The following is a 12,718-nucleotide window of genomic DNA, read 5'->3' on the forward strand; positions in this document are numbered from 1 at the left end:
TTGATCACATCCTTCGCATGGTGTAGGTACAATATTGAATTGCCAATCATATTATAGATCATGCTCTTATGTGCATTGTAGCAAATAGCTTGATTGAATACTTTTGGGCATTGTCCATTATTCAAGTAGTCATGTTTATTAAGAATTTTCATAAATTATTTTAGTATACCAATGAAGAAATCTACACACCAAAACTTCATACACACAAGCAACATGTGGGTATGCTAGGAGAGGGCGGGAAAGCTTCTACACTAGCTTTACTTGGATATTCATCTGTTCATTTTCCTGTACTATCTTCCTAGTTCACACATTCGCTTAATCAAAACTTTTTCAGCACTGATATATTACATTATTTATTTTGTACTTGCCTTCCCTTTAATCTCCAGCAAAATATTTTAATAGGTATCTGGGTAGAGCATGAGGGTATAAATATGCAATAATATGGAAGAACCAAAAAATATAATAATAAATGTATTAGAGATATATGCCAATCTAAAACTACTCTAATAATGAAAATACAAAACTGTTAGCAACTGTGTGTCTCCAAAATTGAGCCAAAGTCAAATATATTAGGGTCTTAACCCTCCTTTGAATTGTTGGCTAGGGCTGTCCCAATAATCTCAAAATGTATAGCCAATTGCTATTGCCCTTGGTTTCCTCTCGGAGATGAAAGTTAAATCTTTATTACTGAAGATAACATGTACTTTAGAAACAGGCCTAGAGACCCCTGATCTAGAACTCACATAAATGTCCTCTCTCTCTGAGAACTAGCTTTCATGAAATTAGAAAGTACCATGAAAGCTTCCAACGAGTAAGGCAACCAATCGTTTCCCCCTGGTATGATGATGCCCATGAACTACATCAACAATAAGCATGACAGGATAGCATAAGTGTGCAGTAGTGGCACCATAGCTTGGCTGTAGCCAATATCTTTGCTATTGGATGTAAGATCTGCTCAGCAAGAGGGAAAGCCACTCTTGGTACTGGAAACATAGCTAACTACTCAGTGAGTTGTGAGTTGTGGTTATTGTAGGAGAATCTACAACTGCCAATGTGCTAAATCCATGTATATACTAGCAACTATAAATTTTTGTCCTTGTATCCACAGGTAAATGTACGTTTAACCTCTGATTAAGGAAACTTCCCTTTGCAACAGACTGAGATCACTATAGAGAACCATACCAATCAAAAGTCAGAGCTATGGAACTCTGACCTGTTGGATACATCTACAAAACATTACTGTACCAGGGAACATTGCAAAAGAGGGAAATGAAATATTGTAAGAGCCAGTGGATCATGGATTTCCTGTGAGCTCGTGTCTCCTAGCAATGTTTTAAGCTATGCCTGCAAAGTCCTATCAACATGGTGCCCACACATATGCTAAATAAAGATGACATCAATGGTCCTGCCAAAGTGGAAGGGGAAAAGGCCATGGGCCTCAACCATATACAAAGAACTGTAGGCAACTGAAAAATTTGGGAGCAAGGGAGGTATTCTTCCCCAGGGAAGAGCAACTAGTTGGTTGTCCAGTACCAAATCGCTAGCCCTGAAAAACATACATATAATTAACATTATATGGGTTATATGCATACAGTTTAAATATGCATATACAACATGCATGCAAAAAACGTAAAAAGAAGCCATGTTTTGTAGGGGAGTAGGATTGCTTGGACAGAGGAAAGGGCAAGGAGAAATATAAACAAAATGCAAAAAAAAGTCGTTCAATAAAGTATTAATATATAATGCCCAATTGTAAAGGAACACAGGGTTCTTAGTAATCAGTACATGTTGATTTAAATTTACAGTTAAATTTGCAATGGAGTATGCATATCTAAATTAATCTATCCTTTTACGAATAATCCAAAGTATGCCAGAATTAGCAATGGCAGTTTCTTTAAATGTGTGAGTTGTGTGGTTAATCGTGTATGTGGAAGTTCATATGTATATATGAGCATACATGTGTGTAGGTGCACATGCATATGAATATTCATGGTGAGAAAGCCCCAAAGTTGATGCTAGGTGTTTTCCTCAGTTGCTCTTCACTTTATATATTGAGGAAGGACATCTCACTGAACCTATATCTTGAAAATTTTGGCTAGTTTAACTGGATCCTTTTCTGCATATAAGAGCCAGGCTTACAAACAGCCACTACATCTGCTATACTTTTGCATAAGATTTTTGGGACCCAAATCCCAGTATTCATTCTTGTACAATGAGTCATCGCCCAAGCTCTCAACAGTTACTTTTGAAAAATAAATACCAGGTCACATATCTGTATTTTAGAATTCTGCATAGGAAATTTTGAGTATGGCTTATATGAGAGTAGAAATATAAAACAAGTAAAATTTTATCTCAAACCTTAAATTGAACATTTAATATTAAAGTTGTGCTCCATGAACGACATTTGAAGAGAAAATACTAACCTTTCTTGTGGATGATTCTTAACAACCATCTAGCTTATGGTTGGCAGCATCCCAAATCAATATTAAGCAAATAAGCCATCAAGGACACTGATTCCATGATAATACAACAACAGTACTCTGGATCCTTACAAATGCAACCAATCATATCACTTGATTTGTACACCTATCATTCTTCCTGTTGAAAAAATTGGGGGACAAATGACTGACATGGAGTTCACATGTAGTACAGTGCTTCCTGGTGTACCCAAGCTCTGCCTCATCTTCAAATTATGGTCCAAGTATGCTACTCATAATAACCATATAAAAACTATGCTTTAAAATAAAAATGCTATCCTACTATGCACAGTGGTTTGAATGCTCAAAAGTACACCATTCATCTACAACTATGAGACCGAACATCATTTCTGAATGTATGCATACCAATCATTATACCCCAAACAATTTAATTGTAGAACAGAAACAATCAGTCTTCCATGAGAATATTATTTTATGGTTCATTACAGAAAAACAGATTGAAGTAACATTTAACAAGTAACATTGTAATCCCAACATATAAACTTTCTTCAGTGTTCTCCCTTTCCCCCATTCTATTTTAGCATATAATACTATAGTGTTAGTCTTTCAGTTCATAGAAAAAAAATGGGGATAGTGGCATGACAGTGTGCAACAGTAATGTGTTAAGGACCCACTGAAAATGTACAACTTGATATCTGTGCATTTTCAAAGTGATAATATAATTAATGGGCACAGTACCTAAACAGAAACACACAAACAATTGTCTAGTTCACTGGTATACTTATTACCATTTTCCAAACAGGTCCTTGGCTATTTGTAAGTGCAGCAGTTAGCCATGAGAGAGGAATATTTTCCTCCATGCAGAGAAAAGTTAGCAAAATAAGTAGCTACTTTTGGTTATCTAAACTTTTGCAAAATGGTCCTTGCATTTAATGTGTAGAGATCAACAAAATTGCTCCCCAGACTGAAAAGCTCAGGGTATCTCTTCCCCCCCCCCCAGCAAAATAAAACATCTAAATATCAATGTTCAGAATCTAATCTAGAATCTTTGGGCTCCTGCAAGATAGATACATAACTAAGTAAATTGAAAAGTTTGTTGTAGTATTGTCACTTGGAAGTAAAAGGAGCACCATACACACTGTTATATCTTTCATTGTCTGTAATTTTCCATGGACTATAGGACCTCAATCAACTTATTCAGGATAAGTGAATGTTTATCCTCAGTATTTTCAATGTGCTGTAGTGTACATGAACATTAAGATGTCACAACACTGAGTTTAAAAGTATGTAAGGGATGTTTTCAACCCTTAACCACCCATAAGTCAAATTCAGAAGAGGAAAAAGACCAATCTTCTAAAAACACAGTTTATATAAATTGGGCCACAGAGACAGGTGCAAAGCCTAATAATGGTATTCCTATGAGCTAATAATAACAATCACTTTATATTTAGTATATGAAACACAATTTGTTTAAAATTTCATAATGTTGTACAATTAAGTCTCCAATAATTCTGCCAAATACATTTTAGCAAAGGTTATAGGAAGAATAATCATTACCAATTTCCACTATATAAAATCTCTCTGTCGGAGAAGCTGTTGCCTATGCTTGCAACTACTATAGATAATTATATTCAGGGTGCATCAGCCGCAGCTTGAAGTGGAGTTTCCTACCCCATTTCTTCTACTGCCTTATTCTCCTCTGCTATTGGCTGACTTCTGCTGAGCATTTCTGCTGCATTTGAAATAGCCTGTCTTCATTTTGAACCAACCTTTGTTTTCAGATAGCCAATAAATACTGGCCATGGGTATCATTGTCCATTTGTTTTCTTAAGTTAGCTATCTGTGTTGAAAAACACTGGAACTATAATGCATAAAGTAATTATTGACCAAAGCCCATTAAGTGAATGCTCTCTGGAGTGAATGAATTGGGTGACCGGCTCTAGGTTAATTCATTACCTGTAAATACAGAATCAAACATATAACAGAAAGCTTGAAAGAAACTGCAGTAATAATTGCTGCTTGCACTGGAAAGCTACAGAACTGGCTCTCTTCTAGTATCACATTCTGCCTCCTCCTCCCACATCTTACAAGGTATGTTCAAGATCTAGTCTGCATTTAAAACTCCTCAAAGAACAGAATATGTTCTTTGAGGAGACTATATGTTCAAACAGAGAACAGTTATTGAAGAGGGGCAGCCCCCTGCATTTAACATCTGTGAGTGATCCCAGAGTAGAAGATAAAGGTTGGAAAACACAAGCACAGTGTAGAGTTAGGTTTCTGGCTGCATAACAAATCCTTCTCTGATCTCTGTCTGGGCTCAGAGCAGACATGCCATCACCTGGACATACCAAAAAGCAGAATATTTTCCCTAAGATTCTCATTTCTCTCAGTTTCCGGTCTAAAAAAAAACAGGAAACACTTATCTTGATCAAGCATAAGGCTTATTTAACTAAGCAGACAACAGAGTTAAGGGTATTTCAATAACCCTAACTAATGAAATTCTGTTTTCACCTGTTACATAGAAAAGATTTACCTTGCTCGACATCTACATGCTGAGCACACTCATATACAGTTATGGACGTGATTTACCTTGATTTTCAAATGTGGAAACAAAGACAAAATTAGAGGATGTCTACTCTAGAACAAAGCACGTTTAGGAAGTTAAGGCAATGCCTGCGAGTTAAGAAACAGAGACAGACACTAAATAAACTCGCTAGTTACGACAGGAGCCGGTGGGCTTCCTTCCTTGCATCATTACTGTGCCTTTTATAAAACATAAAAGTTTCACCTTAGGCTTCCATAAACAACTATGAAAGCCATTTTTGAAAGAAAAAGAAGAATATTTTTTTAAAAAAGGAAAAAACAAATAAATTTATAAAAATAAAAAAAAGCAAAACAACACAAAACAAAAATGCTCATCTTGCAGCAGTCTAGTGCGGAGATACCACGTAATTTTACAAGATACTGAGAGGACAATAATTAAAAAGCACTGTGGAAAATCTGATTGCAGCATCCCTATTTGATTCTGATCACGCTGATTTCACTTTTATAGACAGACATAAATGCCACTTAATCCTGTGCCCTCAGTATTCAAATGTGCCTGGCAGAGTCCCCTTCCAACTTCTTCAGGGGCAGGGCAGATAACAGCACATCCACAGACCAACATGCACACAAACCCAGCTGGACTGGAAGCTTCACATTCCGGAGGCTCTAAAGCAGCATTCCGGCGTAAGAAATACAAATGTATAGGAGCGGTAAGGCTGCCGGCTGCAACTTTCCCATTAGCACAGCACCCTGTGAAAAGCATCCAAGGTGGAAGATTTCACCAATACAGTTTCACTCCGAACTGGGGTAAGCAGCCCCATTGTATAAAAATATTAATGTCACGACAGAGTAAAGTGTGATGCATTGAAGCCTTACCTTGGCTGACTTGCCCTAACTGGTGGAAAGGAACGTAATTTATGAGAAGCAGAGGGGGGACTTTCTCAGAGCTCTGGGCACGGCTGCTCGCGGTCCTCGGAGAGCCCAAGCTCGGGCTCCGCGCACCTCCAGCCCCGGGCTCCCAGGCTCGGTCTCTGCAGCTCCCGAGCGCGCCTCTGATTGGCTGGCAGCTCTTGTCGGCCTGATGCTGGGCTCTGGCAGTCTCTCCTCCTTCCTCTGCTCTCTGACTCGCCCGCTACTCCCTTCCCCTCTTTGCCTCTTTCTCCCACACCCCAGCGTACATACTTTTAGGGCTGCACGGATACCCTTTTCGTCCCATAGACAAGGTCACACCGAAAGCAGTAAGGTTAATGATAATCATTTCAACACACCAAACAAAACAAAACAAAAATCCTGTGTTCCTCAAAATTGACGGCCAGGACTGTGACAGTTTAGACCAGCAGTTCTCTGCGGGGGATGGGAAAGTAGGGGCAGAGGCAGGGGATGGCTGTCAGAGGGAGTGGGAGTATCCATCAGAAGCGAAAGAGCAGAGGCAGCCAGGGCAAGCGCTGATGTGGCAAGCTGATAATAAATTTTCATATTTCCGTGCAAAGTCGTCACAGCCTGCTAAACATTCAACTGCTGGCTCATTCATCAACGATCCGTAGTGTAGAGGAAGTCCAGCGGTTTAGCTTGAGAGATGTCCTTTCATGCTTACCCCAAGTACTCAAGGCGTTTAGGGTTTATATTAGATGGAGCTTCCTCTTGGAGGTCAGCATTATATTTGGGAAGATGAATAAGACCGCAGTGCCTAACACCACCACCCCCGCAGCCCCCCCCCCCGCACTTGCTAGTGCCAGAAGAACTGAGTCAAGCATGAACTTCTCACCCCTTCTGACTCCTGAATAAATTACAACGATTTGTAATGTACACAGCTTATGAAAACAGGGATTTCAGGCCTGATTGGCTGTTTTCAAAATTGATGTGAACAGCTGAGGCAGCTTCAGTACTTTCTCCCAGCAGGAAGTCACCCACACTCACCACCAATATCACCCTGCATCTCACTTGAAGCATCATAGTAAACAAGTGTAGGTGTTTTGTTTTTGTTTTTGTTTTTTTCTCTCTCGAAATTGAATGACTATTCCAAGGGTCTCCTGGCAGGGATTTTAAAACTTACACAGAATTCTCATTCTTTGCAAACACCAAGAGAATAGCATCACTTTGTATACTTATTTGTGAAAGCTGACAAAGCCCCCCCCCCCTTTTTTTGTGCTTTAGAGGAGGAAAGATCACTCAGCTTGAGAGAGGGAGTGTGAAAAGGATTCAGGTTTGCTAATATGCAAAACACCTGGGTGTGAAGCAAGGTTGGGGTTTTCCTCTTAGTGTGAATATGGCATGCCCCACCCTGAAGAGACTTCTTCAAAATCCAGAAAGTAGTCCTTTCCAAACACCTTCTTTTGAAAAGTCAGTAAAAGTATCTTTGCAATTATTACTAAATTGTGGTAAACGTTTGACAAAGGTTACTTAACTTGTAGCAGTACCTTTTTATTTGGTCTTTTTTTCTGCATTGAGAAAGGTCATTGGAGAAGATAAGGTAAGTGGTATTTCTTTTAAAGTGCGGCCCAGGGAATGTTAAGAATCAAATACTTATATTAGGTTGTCTTTATTTCACTGGCGTATGTGAAGAGCACAGCCATTTCATTTCACTTGGAGGTTGATATGTTGAAAGAAACAAACAGACACAGTGATGGAAGTGCAGCAATTGAATTACTCCTTATTATGAAAGCGCGGCACATCGAGGTGCTGAGTTGCTCCTAAGAAAGATATTAGAAGTCAGCTAAAATTTGGAAATCACCAACATTTAAAGTGTTGAGAAAAAGAAGAATATGAGCAACAGTGTCAGGATAATGAGCCAGTGTTCTTTCAGGCTTTGTTTAGTCTCTCCCTTGCGGCTCCCAATAGAAATGAAGGTTTTCTTTACATGGTGTCCTAATTTTTTGTTTAAAAACTATATCTTATAATTTTGAGATTATAATGTAATTGCATTGTTTTACCTTTACCTTTCGTCCCCTCCCAAACAATCTCATGTATATCTTCTTGCTTTCTTAGAAATCCATGGCCTCTTTGATTTTCCCACTAATTTTTGATACACACACATAAATACACACATATATATATACTATATACATACTCAAATATATAATTATAACCTGCTCAGTCTATATAATGTTACTTCAATGTATGGTCAGCCCTGAAAATATACATACAAGTAAAATTATACAGATTAATCCATTTTTGGTTAGTTAAAAGTATATAAAAACAGAGTGAAGTTCAATTTTTGCTCTATTAACAAGTCACTGATGAATGAAGGGAGAGGTTGTTCTGATAAATAAAGAGACTGTGAAGAAGAGCATTTGATCTCAGAAAAGTCATGTGATTTAATTTTAACATTTCACACCTCAGCATACCCAGGAGAAGACCAACTCTGCTTACTTCATCATGTCTTGTTGATTGAAATAAAGATGTTTGTTTACCTGGCTATAATTGTGTTTTCTCAGACATCAGCAAGGAGAATGTCAGGGATGCAGCTGAAAACAAAACTATCCACCACCACCCCTTCCCTTAGTGCTATCCACCCCCTTCCCATAGTGCTATCCACCCCTTTCCTTTAGTGGTTTTCCATTGTTAAGACCACAATAACTGAATAGAATGGAAAACATCAAATGAGTCAACAGACACTTGCTCAAAACTGCAAAATGTACAATCCATTCCTATGAAAATAATCTATTCATCAAGGGATGATTTGTTTCATTGATGGCACTCATACCAAGGGCTGTAGGTACTCTCCAAACTCCATGATAAAATGTGTAGTGTTCATAAGTGGCTTTAAAAGTTTGCTGTTCTGAACCTGTGCCAACTTTCACCAGTGATAGGTAGGTGAGCCTGTGGACCACCTGGTACAAGGGGTGTGTTCTCAGGCTACAAAGAAGACAACAAATGGAATAATTTGGAGCAAGTTTCCTTGGGGAAGGCCAGGCAGTAATCTTTTTATGTTAAAGATTAATTTAAAAGACTAGACCATTTATTTCAGTTGGCAAAATTTATTATGGAGCTAATCTCTGAACCTGAAAGCATAGGCATTTCTCATTCTGAGTCCTTTTTTCGTTACCTTGGGAGAGTTATAAGAATCATTTTAGCAGGTGGCAGGGAAGCATCCAACATGAGATTGATGCTGGTCAGACTCTAGGAACTGGAAAGGTAAAATTTAGTGCTAAACTGTGAACATTCTGAGAGGGAAACTCAGAAAATTGTCACTCTGGATGCCATCATATGTTCCATTTTACTGTAAAGTTTTTGGAATCTTATATTTTCCAATACAAATGAAACAAGATTGTAAAAATACATCTATAGATACTCCTACCTCTTCTTGTAATTCAACAGTGGGAAGAGTCAAGGGAACAAGGTTGGCAAACTAGTTCATCCTTGAATGCCTTTATTGAGTTGACTCATGGACCAATGCATATGATTAAGATGCACAGTTTTTGTGTTGAAATATATTATGAAAAGACCCTCACATTTCATCTAATCAGTACTTAAATCACCTCAAATAGTTAGTTTCCAATTAATAATATACAATAAATTATTTGGTTTTTATGTGAGAATCATCTGAAACATTATTGTTTTATTTAGCAAAAATTAACATTTTTTTATACCTTTGGTTGAAAGAATATGAGAGGAAGCCTGTACAGGTGGAAATGTATCATGTTACCTCATGTTAAGCCTCAGGGAACATCACAGGAGAGGGACAGAATGTTTGTGAACAGGGTTTGTTGACCCATGATAACAGAGCAGCTGTGGTTGAGGGCACAGTCCTGCACATCATCAAGCAAGCCAACACTTCAACATGGATGGGAAAAGAACTTTTGAGAGACTGAACCCATCCGTAGCTGAGGAGCCATTGGTAGTTGATAGCTGCTGGGCTATGGTAATTGATAAGAGGCCACGATAGTCATACACATACTGGTGTGCCACTAAGGATTGAGTGGGATAACTCTTCTTAACAAAGGAGATAAATTGAAAGGCATTTGGGAGTAGAGGAAGTCTGAAAGGAGAAGGCATTGATAGTGATGAGTGAATATCATCAAAATATATTATATATGAAATTATCAAATAATAAAATATGACCTCCACTTTTATTATTACAGTTTACCTAATCAAGCTAATCTTCACTCATTCTGATGCTTCAGATTAAAATATAAGGTAATAGGTCAATAACAAAGAAGAAAAATATCTAAGAAGAACCTTGCAAATAGGAATACAGCAATTATGCCTAAAACACAGCATTACCTTTCCAAATAAAAATGTCAATCAGTAAACTCATTTTTTTTTTTGCATTTAATGTATATAAAGTACTAAAGAACCCAGGATTTTTTTTTTTTTTTTTTTTTTGGTTTTTCGAGACAGGGTTTCTCTGTGTAGCTTTGTGCCTTTCCTGGAGCTCACTTGGTAGCCCAGGCTGGCCTCGAACTCACAGAGATCCGCCTGGCTCTGCCTCCCGAGTGCTGGGATTAAAGGCGTGCGCCACCAACGCCCGGCTAGGATTTTTTTTTTATAAAATAGCATAGTATTGATAATTGATAAAGCAAAAGGCCAAATCCAGCTTCTATTGATCTATCTATCTATCTATCTATCTATCTATCTATCTATCTATCTATCTATCCATCTATTTATCTTACTATAATCTATCTATTATCTATCTATCATCCATATATCTGTCCATCATCTCTAGATAGCATTTTATTCAGGCAAAATCAATAGTTATTTTAGTTAGAAAGATAGAATGAAGACATGGATTTCTAGGAAATTGACCATACATCAAGATTTAAATCATATTTTAGTGATTAAACTAAAACATTTTACACATATATGTAAACATACATGTATAGATTTATATGACAGGCTTTTAAAATTCTTTAAGTAAAGGGAGAGTTTGGTGAAAGCAAAGTCATATGTAAAGAGTGAGGGCAAGAGCATGATTTACAGCTTTGAACACAACAATGAATATGGATTCTATAAATTTGAAATTGTTAAACCAAGAGCAGGTTTGGCAAAATTTAAAGTAGTTTGTCAAAGAGATGTGTGAACACTTAGAGGAATAGACAGTGGGTCCTCGGGAGTCAGTCATCTAGTGAAATCAACCATCTGATGAACTGTGGCTTTCGAACAGGACAAGTGTAAAAGAGTAAACATGAGGCATGGGCATCTGTCCATCATCAGAGATGCATTTGGAAAACTCCAAGTCCAATCTCAATGCAGCAAAATAAACATTCCATAACTCAATTCAAAATAGAGTAAAGTAGAGTATGGTATTGGCAGCGATTCTTAGTTTATACTTATGAGCAAGATTTGTATAATTTTTTTTTCTTGTATAATTATTTTACAATAGTAGCTGTAAAACTAATCAATTCTTTTTTTCCCCTGGAACTCACTCTGTAGGCCAGGCTGGCCTCGAATTCGCAGAGATCCACCTGCCTCTGCCTCCTGAGTGCGGGCATTAAAGGCTTGCACCACCACTGCCCGGTGAATTAATCAATTCTTATGAATAGCCATCATGATTGTCTTTCTTATCCTAATTAAAATATTTGTTATCACCATAATATTCTATTTCTTTATGTGAAAAACAACAAACAAAACAATAGCAACAAAAAAAAAAACAATGCCACCCATAATTCTCTTTTCTTTTTTCACCCCGGAATGACTCCTACTCACTGATTTTTATTTTTTGTTTCGGTAACTACATCTGTCTTCTCCATTTTTTAATGGTCAATACAAAATATTAGTGAGGCCTTACTTGAATTTATTTACCAGTGTACACTGTTTTTGAGTAAATAAAATAGTTTTTAAATCATGCCAATGAATCAATTAAGAAAAGTTTGATTATTAGAGGAAGCATTGTACAGTAGTGTGGAACACAAAATCTAAGAATAAATCAACATATAATATTATTGTAGCCTTATTTACTACATTTCTTCAGCAGTAGAATGGCTATAACAATATTATCTATTGTATTAGTCACAGTTATCCAGAGAGAGAGAGATGGAGAGAGAGAGAGAGAGAGAGAGAGAGAGAGAGAAGGATGGAATGGATAGATGGATGGATGTTTGGAGAGATTATATATGTCTATATATCTGTATAGATATAGATATGTAGATACAGATAGATGATAGATAGATAGATAGATAGATAGATAGATAGATAGATAGATAGATAGAGATAGATAGATAAATGGAGAGACATAATAAATTATAGATAGATAAGACATAACATTTCAGTAAGAAACAACTCATGGGCATAGCCAGTGAAGCCTCATGATCTCCATGTATAAGGTAGAAATCCAGTAAATTTGGTAATAAACAAACACAAAGACTGATAATGTAGGGAAATGACCGGTGCACATGTTAGTCTTCATTCAAAGGCTTTGAATAAGGAGCACTTGTTACTGAAGCAATGGAAAGATGGATGTTGCCCATGAAACAGAGAAGAAATTCATCTGTCCTCTCATGTTTCATTACATTCAGAATCATGTCAGATTAAAAGATATCCATCATTGATGATGATATTTATTTGCTTTACTCAATCCATGCATGCAAATGTTGTTGTATTTCTTTCATAGGAATTTTCAAAAACACAGGAGTAGTGATGTATTCCTTAGTATCTGTGCATCACTTAATCCGTTGAATTTATTCATAAGTCACAATATTTATACATTAGGTTTTTCTTCACTTCTAAGAATTTTGCCTAAGATAAAATGTATGCTTTAAAATATCCTAGGATAATTAAATATGCATTGAAACTGCTAG

The 12,718-nt window shown here is 37.1% G+C and overlaps 1 protein-coding gene across 8 annotated transcripts in view; it reads right to left on the reverse strand.

Moving 5' to 3' along the window:
* Cdh18 (cadherin 18) overlaps window positions 1-12,718 on the reverse strand; it is an 860,101-nt gene that overhangs the window by 391,268 nt on the left and 456,115 nt on the right. Inside the window, exon 1 of one of the 8 annotated variants that reach the window (XM_006981746.4) lies at window positions 5,859-6,030. The exons of 5 other annotated variants lie outside the window; for them this stretch is intronic. The gene's annotated coding sequence lies outside the window, so the exon portion shown is untranslated. Of the gene's footprint in view, window positions 1-5,858; window positions 6,760-12,718 lie in introns of those variants that run through there. 2 more of the 8 variants (XM_016000300.3, XM_016000301.3) reach the window with 2 other exon arrangements.

This window comes from Peromyscus maniculatus, chromosome 15, assembly GCF_049852395.1.
Source record: "Peromyscus maniculatus bairdii isolate BWxNUB_F1_BW_parent chromosome 15, HU_Pman_BW_mat_3.1, whole genome shotgun sequence".
Taxonomy (NCBI): domain Eukaryota; kingdom Metazoa; phylum Chordata; class Mammalia; order Rodentia; family Cricetidae; genus Peromyscus; species Peromyscus maniculatus.